The sequence below is a fragment of the Astatotilapia calliptera genome, chromosome 13 (genome assembly GCF_964374335.1).
Source record: "Astatotilapia calliptera chromosome 13, fAstCal68.1, whole genome shotgun sequence".
NCBI lineage: Eukaryota > Metazoa > Chordata > Actinopteri > Cichliformes > Cichlidae > Astatotilapia > Astatotilapia calliptera.
This window is the reverse complement of record NC_137434.1, coordinates 5,427,189-5,446,053: the sequence shown is the minus strand read 5'-3', so window position 1 is coordinate 5,446,053 and position 18,865 is coordinate 5,427,189. Positions and strand designations below refer to the sequence as shown.

Genomic DNA, 18,865 nt, shown 5'->3' with positions numbered 1-18,865 from the left:
AATCAGAAGGAAGTTGCTGCAAATAATTTCCCACAATGGATAACATACTCTGTTACAACAGGCCACGAGATCAAAGATTTTCCTGTCTCCAGCGAGGCATAATCAGAATACTCTGTGCCAACATTTTAATGTTATGAAGCCAAAGATATGTTTTTTTTCTTCGTAGTCAAAAGAAAATTAGAGTTGGCCTTTCAGAAGTACTGTGCCCTGTTTATATGTATTTTCTTTTAGGGGAGATTAAGATAGTTATATTTGGTTGCAATAGTGGAGAGGAACAGGAAATGTGCAGGGATAACATGCAGATCTAGTCAGTCGAGAATCAAACCAGGGCCTCTGCTCTGAACGTTTTAGCCCATGTGGTCACAGAGCTTTAGATAATTGTGAATAGTAGTGTTCATAGTTGATCTGGAATTATAGACTGTATATAATGATGGATAAATGACTATTAAATCCAGTTTTACTTCTATAAAGTCAAATGACAACAACAGTCACCTGAAGGTGCTTTATATTCTAAGATGAAGGCGTTTGAATAATAACGAGAAAACCTCAAAAATCAAATGGCCTACTACGAGTACGTACTTGGCGACAGTGGGAACGAAAAACTCCCCTTTAATGCAAGAAACCTGGGGGTGGGGGGAGTCTTTTTTAGAGAACTGCAATTTTTTGGCATTATGGCACTGACATCATATTCCAGGTCAAGAACTTATTACTTCCATAAAGACGCCTAAAAATAAAGATAGGCCAAACTGAGCTCACAGTACTATGTAACAAAAGCAAGAAAATGCAGTTTTACACATCTCCAAATATGTGACTTAAAGGGTCACTTTTAAACACAAAGTCTGCTTACGAGGTGCTGGGAAAATTGTACTGATACAGGAAAAAACAGAGCTGTTGGTGGTTAAGTTGCATCGTGGGTAACGAAGGCATTTTGCTGAGGAAGAATAAAAAGGTTCTTCATCTTCAGTCTGAGAGTCCAGTAGGACTTAAAGACCAATGTGATGGAATATTACAATATCTGCTGAAATTTTTTAATTTTAAGGAGTAAGTAGTGATAGCCTGTTTCTATCTCAGTTATTAAATACAAGAACCTAGTCTGACGTTATTAGCCACACTGCAGGACTGGATCAAGTGACAAGTTTGGCTGTTTTCATTTTTGCCTTAAGCCTGCTGACCACACAGTCATCGTGTGTTTCAAATGAAGATGAACATCAAGTTCTTTTTCATACCATGACCTTAAAGTGTCATTTCATACAAACCACACAAAACCCACACATGTTCTTACCTACAGCTCGGGTTCCATTGAAAATAGCAAAGAATTCTGTCACTAATAGGTAAAGGGTGAATGTAACGGAAGTTTTACGTTTTTGTGTTGTTGTAGATGAGTTTAAAGTAATGTTAGCAGTAGATTACGTGTTTTAAATGAGAAATAGTAAAGGCATGGTAAAAATAAATACATTTTAAAAATTCTTAGGTTTCCATATGCAAACCTAATAAAAATATCTGCTTTTAATTAGGTAAATACAACCTCAGATGAACAACAACTCATCACATCTTGCACTCTCAGTATTTATCAAAATGCAGAAGCAGTGTGTGGAAAAGTAGATCTCATGTTTCAGTAGCAGCAATAACTTGAAGTAATTGTTTTCTGTTTGACTTAATCAGTCTCTTATTTGATTGTAGAGGACTTTTTGGCCGACGTTTCTTTAGTTCATTGAGGTCTGCAGGCATTTGTTTATACACAGCTCTCTTAACATAATGTTAGCATTTCAGGCTGAGGTCTGGACTTTGACTGGGCCATTGCAACACCTTGATTCTTTTCTTTTTCAGCCATTCTGTTGTAGAGATGGCACGATACCACTTTTTTATGTCCGATACCGATATCATAAATTTGGATATCTGCCGATACCGATATGAATCCGATATAGTGTTTTTTAATCAACAAAACTGTTTTTTAAAATATCTTGCTGCATTTTGCAAGTCTGCAAGTTCATACTCAAATTTAAAACAACAACTACACTAAAGCTATTCTGTTATACCTGTATACAAAAAAAATATTTCATAGTTCAGCAATACTGATCAATCTAATAAACTTAGACCTACACCATCCTCCCTATTCTGGTATTTTAAAGAGTACTTAGCGTAAATATTAAGCAACCTAACTAATAGGGTTCCAACTCCCAGCAACAACAAACATAAATAAATAAAAAATAGGGAACCACCCCTCACGCTCCACCTCATGATGCTTAATCGACGTAATCAACCTTAATTTGATGCAGTGTGAAAAAAAATGCACAGAAATCAATTATTTTTCAAGAAATATTAAATAGATTCAACATCTTTCTTCAACAAAATTGCAGACTGCACAGATGGTACCTTCCCAAAGGAAAATGTACTATAGCTTACTAGGGTATATATATTAGACTTAATAGTCACTATATACAGTAATTGACTTCTATTCATTTTACATCAAATTAAAACTTTGGGTGTCAGATAATTATTTATTAAAAGCTTATTAAAAGCTCATTTTAAATGAGAATAAGAAAGAAAAGTATGTCTTTGTGCCCCCTTTTCCCAGTTAATGCCCTATCGGCCCCCCTGGCTAAACTTTGCTAGATCCGCCCCTGCACAGTTACCAGCCGTCAGCTACGTAGAAAAAGATCCTGGTGTAGAAAGTAATATTAAATAAATTGTAACAACAGCTTATCAAGCTTAAACGTGCTGCTGTTGTTCAGCCGCTGGTTTGCTCTTTCTGGCGCAAAGTGGACCAAAAACAAACAAGAGAGACTCACAACAGAAAAGCCGATCAGCTGATCATTAGCAGTTTCACGATTGAAGTAGCAGCCGGAGAGGGAGAGGCAGTCGCTCGTTAAGCTTAACGTGGGAATGCTTTACAAACATTCAGAGATGGACTTACACACTTGCTTTACTTCTCTCGGGGATAACTTTGTCGGAGATGAAATGCCAGGTTGCTAGCGAAGCTCCAAATGCTATCCAGACCACCGACAGGTCCCGCATGCCACAGCTGCTCTATCACGTGATGCATACTGCTCCGACGTTCTGAGGCGAGTTACGGCGTGTTGCAAGTTTTGTGAGGTGCTTTCGTGATATTTAATGGATCGGATTACATTTTTTATTTTTCTCCGATATCCGATCCAGTCATTTAGGTCAGTATCGGACCGATACCGATACGTAATATCGGATCGGTCCATCTCTATTCTGTTGTAGACTTGTTGCTGTGCCTGGGATCGTTGTCCTGTTTCATGACCCAGTTTCAGCAAAGATTATCTGTCAGACAGATGGCCTCAAATTTGAGGCCATCTTGTGGTTTCATTAACTTGACACTAGAATACTTTGGTTCATGTCTACTCAATGACTGTAAGATACTCTGGTACTTGCAACACAAACCCAAATTCTTACCCCTACAACACTGTGCTTGACAGTTGTCATGAGTGTTTGTGCTGATATGCCGTGTTAGGTTTTCACCAAAGTTGAACCGGTTAAATCTGGCTAAAGGACATTGTTCGTGTGGATTGATTAGATTTCTTCCCAGATCTATGGGCAGTACCAATGACTTTTTAAGACCCGCTTAATTCCTATGGAAGCAAAATGTTGTGCTTGGTGTTTTTCTTTTTTTATGACTGTATGTAAAGACTGCAGAAGGAGTAATTAGAAAAGAACTATAAAGTCTTCGCAACTGGCAGATATAGATGTGTTTAAGATAAAGTTACTGCAGAATGAGTAAATTCATTGTAAGAATTCACACTTGTGAGTGTACTGAGGCTTCTCCCTTTTGCTGAGGTGTCATGGGAAATAAACCCGCCTTAATGCGTCGCTCAGTTGAACTCTCTTGGGGCCTGGCCACATCACCACGCATTCTGCTGTTCTAGGAAAACAACACCACTTCCATTTAGTCTTTATCGGTACATCACTAGTCAGGGGAACACATGGGTTTCCTCACAGTGCAGGGTTCTCCCTCTATCATATTTCCCTGTCTGTTCTCTTTTTCCCATTCTATCCCTACACTCAGAACAAAAGACTGTCCTACAAGAAAATGGCTCTTCAGTCCTTTGGAAAGACTGATTCTTTTCTGATCCTGAAAGGTTAACAGGTTACAATATTTTTATTTTAGTCAACCAAAAAAAAGAATAACCACAGAAGGGCTCGTCCTTTCTTAAAGAGATGCTTTTGACATACAGGAAGACTGTTTTTACCACTGGTTAAACTGAAGCCAGACATCCATATAGTTTTGGAGCCGTATGGGTTGAGGGTGGATGGCCATAGTACTACCTATTATTTTTGAACACTATTTGAGCATGGATGATTTTCAGTGCGCGTGACTTTCAAACGACTGTTTTTGTTGGTTTTGGTTGAGTGTGTGAGACGGGGAGAACGTGTTTGCTTTGTGTGGTTTTCCTCCGGCTGTGGAGGGCTTGCCTCAGCCTCCTTTGCTGTAATACCAGAAGGAAAGGAAGAAATGTAGAAAGAGGACGAGAGGGATAGAGATAGGGCAATTCATATTCATTTTAAAGAGAAATTAAACTGCTCAAAGGGAGAATCATGCAGGTTAAACTGTCTTTTGTCTTAAGTAGCTAGTTTTCCTGTCATATTTACCATGTAGAGGATATTAGCCTGATATCAAATATTTTAATCAGTTTCCATGAAACAGCTGATTTGATTTTCCCTAACTAATCACTAGGGACCAACTTCATAAACATCATCTTAACACTGATGTGTAGCCATTCTGGGTTTAAAGGAAGCAGTGGAGAAAAGGGAAAAACAGTCGTATGTCTGTATGGGTTATAAAGTAGATATGCCTAAAACAATGAAGGCAACAGCATACTGCTTAGTATAAGAACTTATTATAAGGCTCTATTATGAAAGAAACCACATATGTGTCAAACTATGAGGTGACTTTAGATTTAAGTATGAAATGCTGACATCAGAGATTTTAGCCTAGCACGCTAGCTAGCTAGCTAGAATCATGCAGCTAGCTAGCTAGCGTGTTATTATGTTGTTTGTATTTTACACTGTAGACCAATGTTACCTAAAATGGACACACATGTCCGTCGTATAAACCTGGTCACTTATGAATACAACAATTGCGCCACTTTTAGATATTTCTTTTAAAATTAGTTACAAGTTAGCTTGCTAACTTCCATCTAAAGATGATACACCATTTTCCCACTGAACAGTACTAATAAAAAGTAAGAATGACAGAGAACAACCACTGTTTTTTTAGGAAGTTAATTTATATTCAATAAAGTAAGATACTTAGCGTTTCAACATCTTAAAAAGACAACAGTGAACATAGTAAGAGCTAGCTGACACATCAAACAGGGTTGATGTGTCATCACTTAACAAGTGGATATTATTAAAACGCACATAAATAACTCCCTTTTTGCATTGTTTAGGCTTTAAATGTCTGTCTGTAGGCGTCAAGCATTAACTAAAAGACCTAAGCTATTTGTGCGAGAGGGTGAGCTATGTAAGGTTAAAGCAGCTAGGGTCAAGACGTGGCACTGTCACTCCCAACAGGTGGCAAAGAGGCACGGTGTGTTGGTGCACGTATGTTAGAGGTCTGGGAGGTCAGTGTGTGGTTACCTGGATTCCTTCATGCTAGTATTTAACTATGCTGGGCCACTGCAGAGCTTATGTTTTTAACCATGACAGCTGCTAATCTCTTGTCCCGATGACCCTGACTGAGTGGAAATGTAGGTGTTTGTGCACATGCCTGTGGTGTGATTTGGTGTCCTTCGTATGCGCACTACACATGTATGAACTTGAACTATGTCTGTGCAAGCTGACACAGCAAAGTAAGCTTAATAAGCTTTGAGATATATTTGCTTTTCCCCTAGGACAGCTAAAGATATAAGATACAGGCTCTAATGGAGCTAACGCCCACAGGGTAAACACACTCAGCAGATGCATACATCTATTTAGCCTATCACATTTACTCTATACTACAGTACTATGCAAAACTCTTGACCCCTCATTTTTTTTAAATATACATTTCCAGAAAAATGGGAAATAGGTGTAGCAATTTATTGGAACATGTGCAAACCTACATGTCAATACAGTTCTAATGCTTAATTTATGGTATCATGATTATGTCCATATGCACATGTATTTGCCTATAGAGAGCCTACAGAGAACACAAACGTGGTCCCATGTAGTACTTGAAAATTCCAAATGCACGTGGTATAATTGGTTGATAAATAGGCCAGAACAGAGAAGGTAGAATCTGTGGGGTTTACAAGGAATAGGAGACTCGCAACAAAAACAACAATAATACAGTATGAAAAGTACAGAAAGTTGTCATTATTTTTATACATGGTTATATAACTTTCTCTAGAGCTAATAGACAACAAGACAAGCAAGAGTAGCCTACAGATTGGTTGAACCACATATATTTGTCACTCTCTCCTGGTAGATGGGCAGCTATGGACAGCCACCTTGAAACTATAATTTCCCCTTAGTGTGGGTTTCCCATTTAGACTGCAGCAACTGTGTCACTTCTCCAAAAAACAGATTTTGCCTCTCTAGACGGCGGTTTGACCTGGTCTATAAAATGAATGGTACTGATCTGATTAACTGTCTTGTGTGTTGGTCTCTTTTCAGCTTTGATGTACTATCTATTCGATCAACATAGTTGACGGTAAGCAGCTAGCTGAGAGACACTAGACTAAGCCATTGTAGTAATACAGCTATTCATTCTTGTCTTATCTGAACTCCCTGGCAGACATCCAAATTAAAGCCCTCTGGCACAGCTACTTCGCTCTGCCACTACTGTATGTAGGTCACTTTACTAGACAGTCAAAAGTTTGATTCCAGCTCTTTACCCACAATACTGGGTTTCATGTCTTTCTATGCTTGTTCAGCACAGAACTTAATGACAGTCTAAGTGTATATGTATGTTCCTCTCCCACAGTCGCTCTGTTATGGGGCCTCTACATGACGTGCCTGAGTGGCATGAGTGGGGTGACTGAGTTCACCATGTGCATTTGTGTGTTTGTGTGTGTGTGTGCAAGGCAGAGACAAAAAGAGAGGGAAAGAGATAGACAGGACAACTGGGGTTGACTGACCACAGAGGAATTCTCCCTGCAGGCCTCAGGGGCCACAGCTGATCGCAGCACATGGTAATTAGTGTACCTCAGTGTGCACACACACGCACATACACGCATGCACACTTTTACACGGCAAAAACACATCTTTTTCCACACATAACTTTTACAGACTTTCCTGAAACCTCTCAGACGTTGCTTGTCCTTGGGGGAAAACATGGCGGCACGGGACTTTATCACACGTATGATAGCGTTTCGTGGAAGTGGGGCAGGCGGTATTTGCGAAAAGCAATGTTTGCTTCAACATGGGAGTCAACAAAACCAGGACAGTCGAGGGTAGCTGTCAAACACCGTCATGTTTAGAAGAGCACAAGAGGGCCTCGAGGTTTTACATTTTCCAAGTGCGACTTTTCAGATGACTTTGTACTGGATTATGTCCATCTTAGCGCTTTTCAAGGTTAGATGTGACGCTACATTCAACAGAAAGCACATGTAGGGAAGAATTGCTGCTCGTTTCACATGTTCAGTCTCCCTCTCAGAACATCTGCTCTACATATGGTTTGCTCTGTAAATATACAGTTTGTCTTGAAACTAGATTATATGTACCTAGCTGGGTAATGTGTGGTATTGAGGTGTTGACCATCATATGACCGGATCATCACTGCACTGTAATAAAAACACAGCCACATGACCCCTTCCCCACGCCTCCCCACACACACACACACACACACACACACACACACACACACACACACACACACACACACACACACACACTGGTTCAATGGGAAATATCACACCACCCCTTTCTCTCTTGACTTTGCTGCCGCACCCGCCGTCGACATAGCAACCTTCAGTGAATCTGACGTCACAGCCACCTTGACTGCACCCTCCTCTTCTCTCAGTGTGTGCTGATCGATCATGAGACCATGGAAACACAAAAGAGGGCAGAGAGGAGAGAGCTAGAGACAGAGACACACACATGAGGAAAGAAACGTGGAGAGAGGTAGAAAAAAAAAGGGAAAGTCCACCCTTTAGCTGAGTTAATTTAGATTTATTGAATCACTCTTTGACGTCTTTTTGTCAATTATTGTACAAACTCAAGGAAACTTTTGTGACTTTTGGGAAATGGCTTAAGATTTCTCAGAGGACTTTATGAAATTAAATCTGATTTTTGATGAAATGTAATAATAATAATTTCATACCTTTTTGGGGTCTTTTTTGTTTATGGTCCAAACAGCTCCAAACAGTAATGAAAACAACATTAGGTCCTTCTCGGGACTTCCTTGTGACCTAGATTGTATGCTTCGTGGTTAGTTGTGTACAATACATTGCCTAGGAGTCATCCTACACAGTCATATTAATGTTGATTTCAGTGCCACAGGCTGATGCAGGAACCTTTGAAAAATCCTATGAGAAACTACATTATAATGCGCCCCAATCCCTGTTATCCACTTATCCATGTGGTGTTGTTTAGCTTGTCACAGGAAACTCATGACTCAGGGTGGATGGAAGCTTTGTTTTTATTGGGTCAGAGATTTTTTAGGTATTCATCCCACAGGAATGAACGGTTTCTGGGAGATTTTTTTCTTGTTTTGTTCAATAGAAACATGTATTTCCAAAACGTGTCTTTGTTAATTAATTAAAAAACTAGTGTAAATTATCATCTATGACAAAAAAAGTAAAAACAACCAATTTTTCAGAACAAAGCTCACTGTTAGAGAATAATTAGAAGAAAAGCAGAGCTAAAATTATTTTTAGTCAAAGATTAAAAACAGACCAATACAGTAATGATGGATATGCAATAACCTAATTACTGTTTAAATATAAAGTCTTAAACTGGCTTGATGGAGTCAAGCTACTAATGGACCTGCCAGCTGTGTTTTCTTACATTCTTGTCAGAAATGGAATTAAATGCTAAACCTGTTAAAAAAACAGCAGAGGCAAAGAAACCACTCAACATTTCTAAAAAGCTAACTTAATTATTATCAGCCGAGAGGGTAGAAGGGTAAGTATCAGCCATCTGTTGTTAATCAGACGCACTTTATTACCTGATCATCAGCAAGTGTGAGAACTTCTACGAAACCAGAAATGTAGGTATTTTGCTGGTCTGGAGCATTCAAATGACACCGTCTGTGCTATATCAATAAATAAAAAACTGTATTGTCTTCCCGAGAGGGAAATTCTCAAACTCATAAAAATGCTCAAAAATCTAAAGAGTTTAAAGGTCTTACGTTACTGCCACTGCTGCTCTGCTAGCTAGTCTTTTTAAAATCACAAAAATCCCCCAAAAGTTCCCTGGATCCACAGTTTATATTTGATGATACCCATACGGAAAAGAAATAGTAAAAACTTATATGATTTAACTCATGAAAGTGGCCACTTTCATGAGTAAATCATATAAGGCTTACATGATTTACTCATGAAAGTGGCCACTTTCTCATTACTTTCATATATTGTTTTAGTAAGTATCCAAAACATACAAGTTTCATTATATAATTTATTTTTTTTTGTTAACAGTTAAACAGACACTTCAGTCGCTCAACAAAATGTTTTAGCTGAGCTACTTCAGCCATCGTTTATTAAAAGTTTCATTTGCTTTCTTGCTGATACTTTATTGAGACATGACATTGACATTAACAGCTAGCAATAGCAATCTGCCAACAGCTTTAAAGCTACCTAATTAACTTTCCTTTGATAAATGCAAATTCATATTTAAGCTTCAGATACACAATTTAATAGAAGCTATATACAGCTAACTATACCTATCTGTTTAGATGTATGTGGCAACTCTATGCTAATTAGCAAGCAGGTTTCTGTACTTGCTAGCTAAATGTCGCTCAACCCTCTCAAGTTCCAGTTTATTTTGCTTCAGGTAACTGTTGTAGTTCCTTTTATTCTTTTACCCTTCACCTTCTTTGCTTCATGTTTCTTTTGCTGAATACTTACTTCAACTTTTCCTCAGTGTTCTGTTTTCTAACTGTGACAAGCTGACAAATTCCTATCAAATGCTATCGTCCTCCTGACTTTGTGATGCAGTTAAGCCATCATTTTCAAGGGAGATCAAGTCAAAACCAAGATGTTTCTTTATTCTTTATACTATAGCCATGAAGTTGTATGAGTAGCATTACCCCAGATTGATAAGTTAAAACTTCCACTTTGAGAACGTTCTGTCCTTACAGAACAACACACACACACACACACATCCCAGGACAGATGGACGTTAAACTCATCCCACAGTTTAGCTTTTTTGGAAAATTCCTATTACAGTCATTACTCTAAGTGTCACTCTTAGGTCTGCATACTAAACTTTGGCCTTTTGCTCCCAAAAACTTAGTTTGCATGACCTCTCTTAAAGACAACTGATAGAGTCGCATGCTGTCAGCCGTGACTGCTGATCCAACACGTACTGTACTGCACATACTGACCTTTAGCGTGAGCCGAGGCGGCCCTCTGGATGCCCACAGGAAATGAAAGAAAAAAAGGAACTGTGCTGAACTGTGAAACAAATTACTGAAACTTGATACATGTGTGTCATATGATTACTTTAGTCAGGCTGAGTACACTTCAGTGCCTCTGAACTTCCTGTTAATGTATTTCAAAATGCCTTTGAAATACATGTATAATCTGTATAATCCACAGATGCACAGCTAAATACACAGGTGTGTTCATGTGTAGTCCTCCTTTAAAACCTGTTTCCTTAACTCTTCCTGTGTTGCTTATCCAGACTTCTATGTCCACTTTCAGACTGACCTATTTCAGCATCAACCTACAGAGCATTTATTTTATACCGTAAGCATGCTACATTTCCATACGGTAAATTTGCATGTGAAACTACAGGGACTGAAAGCATGGTTTAACCCTCAAAGCACTGACTCATATTAGCCCACTGGGAAACTGACTTTGTCATGCTTTTGCAGCTCTGCTGAGAATCTCACTTTCATCATTCTTACCAGAAGACTGGACAGATTTATTTGAAACAGTATTAAGATCAGAGTGAAACTGAAAAAAGGGCTCTTGTGATAAAGGCTGTTTGTCTCTTATCTGTCCCTCTACTGAACCTACCATCTGACTCAGTCTTCTCTCTCATTCATGCCTGCAATGAACAATGATTAGAGACGATCCCCGTCCCAGCAGATAACTTCTTCAAGTTTTTTTGGAAATTAAAAAAATCAGCTCACTGGACAGTGTTCCTGTTTTTGGAGATACAGACATGTATGCAAACCCTAGATACGGTTCTGTGGAAAAATCCCAGCAAATCAGCAGTTTAGGAAATAATCAGAGAAACAACGCCATATTCAAAGTCACTTTGATCACCGTTCTTCTCACTTCTGATGCTCCGTTTGAACTTCAGCACATTGTTTTGGCCATGTCTACATATTTAAATGCAATTTAAATGTAATTGTTTGTTCTTAGATGTATTTAGCTATTTTTGTTATGGGGGAGTTGATGAAGTGAGTAAATCATCAGGGCTGCCAGCTCTCACACTTTCACACGCTTTCACCTGTGATGAAGCCTCGAGCGAGAGCGAGAGCGCTGCACTGCGGTGCTTTTGGCACAACAGTGAGGCTGTCATTTATTATTCATAACTATTAATTATGCCAGACACAGAGACGGGATCAGGACGGGATATCACAGACTTCTCTCTGAATCGGCTCGTCTTCGAATCAGCAAATTAAAATGAAAATTGTGTGAAACTAACTTGAGTATATTTATTGAAGCTGTGGAAATTTTAAATTTTCACTGTGAAACTCTTCCGAGGCCACGTCGGCGGTGAAATTTAGCACTGTGTGTTCTTTTCTAGCACTTGTGATCTCTCATGACCTCTTTAGGTTAGTGAACTTTTCAGAGCTGAATTACACATTTAACTACAACAATTGTACACTATCTATCTATCTATATATATATATATATATATATATATATAGTGGATATATATACATATATATATAGTATACATACTGTGAGATAGTGGGATATGCATACAGCCAACATTTCCAGTTTTTTGAAATCATATTAAACAAAATGATTACAGGCATGGGTGCTGGTTTGGCTCAGTGGGTGAGCAGGTGACCATACTCTTTTTGTCCAGAGAGCTTTCCTGTCTATCTTCAATGTCCTTATCCAGTAAAGCATCAGCATCAGCATCTATTAATCCACTAACTTCTTTTCAGCAGCTGCTTTGCTCATTAAAAACATGCTAATGATAATCGGTGTAAGAGCGTATTACAAAGTAGAAGATATTTGCATGTTTCTGAGCAGATGTTTTTGTGCAGGTTTCCTCATCCATGTTTCCTGTGTTTCCCCATGCTGTGCCTTCGTCTGCACCTACAGAGGCCTATTTGGGACAGGAAGCCCTCGGGGTTGTGAAATAAAGGTTGTATCTGTTCGCGGTCAGACCAGTCATAACCCATAATGCAGAACAAGGAACATCTCTGGCCTGCGGGGTAAAAGGTTATGAGATGACTACTCCTGCTAATGTTATTTAATATGGTGAACAGCTGTCTCTCTGGATGCCTACCTGCCTGCCTGTCTGTCTGCTTGTGTCTAATATTACATTTTTTTTTAAATCCGCTCCTGCATACCTGATCTGCAACTTGTTTATGGAAACTCTATCTTCCCTGATGTGATTGCTTCCTTGTCTCAGGTCTCCCAGTCATGCCTGACTCACTTTATGAGTAATCTCCACGGACAAACACACTTTCATACTCCACGTAATGCTTTTTATGTGTGTATTGGGAAAGTTTTATTCACCCCAAATTGTTTTTGAATGTGCACAAGGGCACATCCTGCAGATAGCGTTTTTGATTTTTTCTTGTGATTGTTTTTGTTTTAAGGGATTAATCCATTTCTGGCTTTGCTGCACGTCGGGCATGTGCCGTTAAAGTATACGCTATTCTTGATGTCAGTTTGGCCGACACAACAGACACCCTTTGGTTTCTGATGTTAAGCTCGGTGTAGTATGTAGGCCAGCTGATAAGGAGCAGGAGATAAGCTGTTATCAGACAAATATCATTTGGCGGTGCTGAGACTAATTTAGAAACATCAATCACTCAGTTCGGCTACGTTATATAAGAGTTATGAGCCACGTTACACTCACAGCCTGTGAGCTGGCAGCTTGTTGCTGAGCATCTACAGTGTCATCAGAGGTGACTACAGGTTCAGTTAGTTGACAAAGCAGCCTGGGTTGCAGTCCAGACTGTAGGGCTGAAGGGAGATTTAAAGATTTTTAACCTAACTTGGATTATTTAGTAATATAACTCTTAACTCAGCATTTAAGTCACATGCATAATAAAAGTTAGTGGGTCTTTGGAGTTTAGCAGACCTTGGGTACACAGACGTGTACACAGTACCTTTGGTTAAAGTCTAACCGACATCAATTGCAGCGTCAGCTTCCATCTGTCACATTACTGTAAAACTGTAAAGAAAAAAAAAACAACAAAAAAAAAGAGCACAGCCTCTAATGAGGAGGCATAACAGTCAGCGCTCCACCCTTGGGATTTAAACGGTCATAATTTAAATATGAATTCATGTCCCGATGATGTATTGGGTCTGCATTGTATCGTGTTGTGTCGCTGCGAGGCCTGCACGTCATGGGACCCACGAAGGTCCAACATCTGCAACTTCCCAGGCTGGAAAGAGAAAGAGAAAAGATGAAGTGATGAACATGTTATTAAGCAACACAATAGGTTCATCTGTGCTCAAACACTGAGCTTTTCCATTTATAATAAAGACATCAGATTCAAAATGAATCCATAGATAGTCAATGTGATTAGAAATAAAAGCATGGATATAGGGATTGACAAATTCCTGGTAAAAGGTCGAATGTTAAAACCTAAAGTGCCAAGAGTGTGAGCAAACTCGCTGAGCTGTTCGGGGCGACCAAAAACAACCACCTCAGTTTAATTCTGATTTAGAAATAGAAAGTTTGCATTCAACAAAGTTTTTAGGTTGCTTAAGGAGTTAAGCAGTGGTTTAAATGACTTTTTGTTGTTTGCTTTGATGGAGAGATAGATTTGGATACCATCAGCAAAGGAGTAATAAGAAAAAAATGTAACCCAGGGACAACATATAAAAAGGATAGGGCCTAAGACTGAGCCTTGGGGGACACCACACGAGAGAGGGGCCACAGAGGAAGAAAAATCAGCAACGTGGACAGAAAACTCCTTTTAGACAAAAAAATACTTGAACCATGGCAGTACCCTTAATACCAACAAAGTGTTCCAGTTGAGGTAAAAGAATAGAGTAGCTGACTGTATCAAAAGCAGAGTATAATCTAAAAGCACCAATACAGCGGATTGCCTTGAGTCCATAGCTAAAAGAAGATCGTTAAAAACTCTTTGGTGAATCATTTCATAGATGCTGAAATCTCCTGAGAAGAAATGAAATTGATTACAAACAACCTTCTCCAAAACTTTAGACCTTTTAGACCTAGAGATAGGTCTGAAATCTGATTAAAAACAAGAGTCGAGGGATTTCTTTTTTAAAGGAGTGTGCATGATGGGCGCCTGTTTGCAAGCTGAAGAAAAATAAAAGTGAAGATATTTCTGTTTTTCTCTCACCAGGCAAAATCAGGTTACAGTTCTTCCGCTGCTTTTTTAGAGCTCTAGTTTGCATGGCTAACGTCTAATAAACCGGCATCACCTTATAAAACACACATCATCAGGAGTCAGAAACATGAAACAGGCTGGCGAATGGGGTCACGGACAGCAAGCCCAACCTGATCTAACCTTATCCAACCGGCTTCCATGACGCAGCACCACAACCCCATGCACTTATTCATCACCATCTGTGGTGCGCTGCCAGACCCAGCTTCAGGCAGAGCTCGTAGCGGTTAATATGCAGGTGCTGGAGAGATGGATGTATGAAGAACGGATAAGGTCAGAGTGTGGGGGCAGGAAGGACACCGATGGGATAAACTAGGTTGGAAAAAAGTGAATTAGCCATGTTTATTTAAAAAAAAAAAATGGTTCCCTTGCGTTTAGACTGGGGCACCTGATCGGGTAAGTGCTCAACACTTGAAATAATTTATAGGAATGACAGATAAAAGAAATAAATGTGGCTACATATGGATAAATATTGAGGAAAAGAAAGGAAGTGAGGTCAGAGAGGGTGAACATTTCACACCTATTTGTCACCCAGACACGGCTGACGCTAGGGTGGAAAAAATGACCAAACCATACATAAAGTTAACGCTGTGTGTGTGTGTGTGTGTTTGTAGGTGGGGTATCTGCAGTATGTGAATGAGTATGACTCTGTGTAAGGGTGTATACCTCCCTGATGACAGCAGCGTCCCGGCTGCGATGTGGACGACTGGGTGCTGACAGGCTGCTGCTGTTTCATGGTCCTGCTGGGGGCTGTCAGGCAGGTTGGGGCAAAAATGATCCTGCCTGCTCCCCTCTCTCTCCCCGTGTGGCCTGGCTTGTTGGTTAAATATAAAGCCGTCATACTCAAAGACCTCATACTACCCTTCAGCACTTACCCAGGCATGGTATTTAGCAGATACGTGCGATGAATTTGCACTGGAGCCGAATTGTCTTTGCATTTAAAGCTGCAGTAATCAATTATATTACATAAACCATGAAGTCATGAATAATGTTGCCCATAGTGTTAAACCTACAAGTCTCCGGAGTTCATCCATGAGTCCTTTAGAATCTTTCTGCACTACTGATGCTATTTTGCTATTATTAAGCTTTGGTTAGCTATGAACCTACCTACCTTACAGCTAATGCTACACAAGGGAAAACAGTTACTGTAACCATGTGGAATGAACTTGCCATCTCGTTGCCTTTGAAATGGTTGCTTCAGAGATCTCTCTCTGCAATCTCTTGCAGTCGGATGCCATCTTCCACACGACTTTGTTGTGTCACAATGGTCTCCCAGTGACCACGATCATGACTGTCATTCATTCTGAACATTCACAATGGGTACTGCTATAGTTTAAGACATTAACATAGCATAGTCTGTTATAGTACGCACTTACACTTACACTGTTCACTAATATAGTCTGTTCAGAGCGCTACTCTGTACATTTGTCCGTAGTACATCTGAATTTTTGCTCTCTGTTTAGGAATATAAACATTCTTACACTGGTCCCTCGATTAACGAGGGAGTTACGTTATAGGTGAAATCCACGAAGTAGCCAGCTTTATTTTTTACAATTATTAAGGCTGTAAAATCCCTCACTACACACTTTATACACTTTTCTCAGACAGGCGTGAACATTTTTACACTTTTCTCTCTTGTTTAAACACTCAAAGTTCAAACCTTCGGAGAAAAATAAGTCCAGTATTATAGAATCAAACCAAACGCACCGCAGATGCCTCTGACGGTGCAAAACATTTCATCGACATTGTCGTGTTTGTTGGGGAGACAACAAACATACAGTACAGCACTTCAGAGTCACACTGGTAGCGATCGACGATTCATGTAAATTTGACAAGCTGAACGCATTCTGTACTGTACAGGAGACACGGCATGGGATTGATTGGCAATGGTCTACAGCCAATTGGGACACAGAACACAATGCGCTGTAAAAAAAAAAAAGCACATTAAAAAATCTGCAAAGTGTGAACCGGATTATAGCGAGAGACCACTGTATACTTAAGTTATTTGCACATAACTACTCCTACCTTTTATACTAACCTTATTTGTATATAATCTGCTCTTATTGCACTTACTGCTCCTGCACTTCTGATTAGATACAAACTGTATTTTGTTACCCTGTACTTATACATGTGTGATGACCATAAAGTTCAATCCTAATCCTATAATGGCCATGAGATGGAATTAGTCTGCTATTGGTTTGGAACTGAATGGGGTCAAGTTGGCAATAAAATGCAATCAATCCACAGAAATTTGTGGTCCAGTTAGAACCTCAAAGATTTAAAAGAGAAATTCAGAAATTCCTCCACGAAGATTGACAACGACGATATAGCAGCAAAATAACAAAGGCCCTCGCATAGACCTGTTTTCATGTAGAAATTCAACCATGGATTCAATGAGTTGGCAAACAACTGAATCAAGTCGCGAAGAGACACGTCACAGATGTGCTGTGCTCATCGTTGCAGGTTGACTCAAAGCGATTGCAACATTTTGGTGGCCGTCATTTGCAAACCTTCACTAATCTGTTTGAGGGCCCTGTTGCTGGGTGGTCACCCAGAGGTTGAGGCTGTTGAGCCAGTTGGTTGCTAAAACTACACAGCAAATTCAAAAGTGTTAAATGTTTTGGTGTTAATAGTCTTCTTGCAAAAGTAGAGTTAATTTTACTCTAAGCAGAGTCACATTCTTTTAATGTAACTCTGAGGTGTAAAATGATAGTAGTTAAAATCGAGTGTTAAAAATGAGTGTTTCTCTGTCAAATCTGGAGGTGTTACAATGGAAACATTAACTCTTGACCTCTTAACTCTGAACTCCTAGACGGGCTATGACACCAACAGAGTAAATTCACAGACTCCGCCCCCAGCACGGCTCCAATCGAAGCTGAAGTGAAGCCGTTTCAGAACATTTTGCTCTACATATTTGAGTTGTTTGCCATGCTTGGTAAGTCATTTTTTCAAAGATTGTTTCAATTATTATTATGAGCTTTTACTTCTGTGGCTCTTTGGAGTTGAGACAAAGCTGTGTGAAAGGCATTAGCCACGTTGCTCGCTGATAGCATAATATTCTGTTTTAGCTAGCTGAAAGGTATTGTTTGCAGGCAAATACCACAGCCTTGAAAAAAGCTTGCATGTGAATTTTCAGTCAAACTTTTGGTCAAATACACCTAAAACAATGTCTAGAATGTGAAATGTTGGTATAATGGTGCTACTTGAAGCCTGAAAACGATCGCCCATAAAAAAAACGAGCAAACAGCAGTAGCAGACGTCCTGACTGGATTCTACGTTAGCATAGATCCCTCCAGAGTTTTGTGCACACGGTTTAGGTAAAAATTAAAAAGGTTGAGGTTTTACATTTAGTTCAGTATTACCTGTTGCCTGTGTCCTTGTCTTTTGGGAAAATACTTTACACAAGTAATGGCTCAAAGAGGATTCCTTTTTTTTTTACTGTGCTGCAATTGTTTACTGGATTATTTGTGCCATTAATTAGTGTCAACTAATTTTTATTCAATCTCCGCACAGGATATGCTTGTGAAGATGGAATATGGGGGAGAGCAGAAGTGCGCTGAAGTTCCACAAAGGGATGAATGAAGGACATGCATATTGTATTGAAGAAATAAGTGATGAGAATGCTGTTATTTGCATTTACCATGTCAGACCTTTTGATAAACAAAATTCTAATAAAAGTGAGAACATGCATACTGTTACATCTTTCAGAAAATGTTTTGAAATTGTGGTGCACAGTTCAGAATAAATGTTTTTCAAAAACCATTGCATCTTTTTAGTAAATATTTATTTCCAAAAGAAATTTCTAGAAGTTCAGAACAGTAAAATTCCCGCTTTTTAGAATGAATTAGAAGATAACTCTTACGTAGTTAAACTAAAATACTCTTTGAGAATTAATATATAAACTCTTAACACCAAGTGTTAAATTATCAACTCCAGACAGATTTGGTGTTTAACACTAAATCAGAGTTAACGTACCAACTCTCCAAAAAGAGTTAAATTAACACTCTCTGGTGTGGACCCATATAGACACTTTAACAGTGTTGAAATCAAATCCGACAGTGTTAATTTGGACATGCTGGATTTGCTGTGTACTTATAGTCAGCCACCAAATGTGAAAACAAATAAGTTCAGTTACTAGACAACCTCAGATTTTTTTGACAGGAGGTTGCTGTTCTATTTTCACTCTATTGTGAACGA

General features: G+C 39.2%; 1 long non-coding RNA gene across 1 annotated transcript; it reads left to right on the top strand.

Annotated features, from left to right (window-relative positions):
* The first annotated feature begins 17,478 nt into the window (after positions 1-17,478).
* LOC145419671 (uncharacterized) lies at positions 17,479-18,430 on the top strand. Its single transcript, XR_013900984.1, has 2 exons — positions 17,479-17,603; positions 18,182-18,430. It is a non-coding gene; the product is annotated as an uncharacterized LOC145419671 (long non-coding RNA).
* The last annotated feature ends 435 nt before the right edge of the window (positions 18,431-18,865 follow it).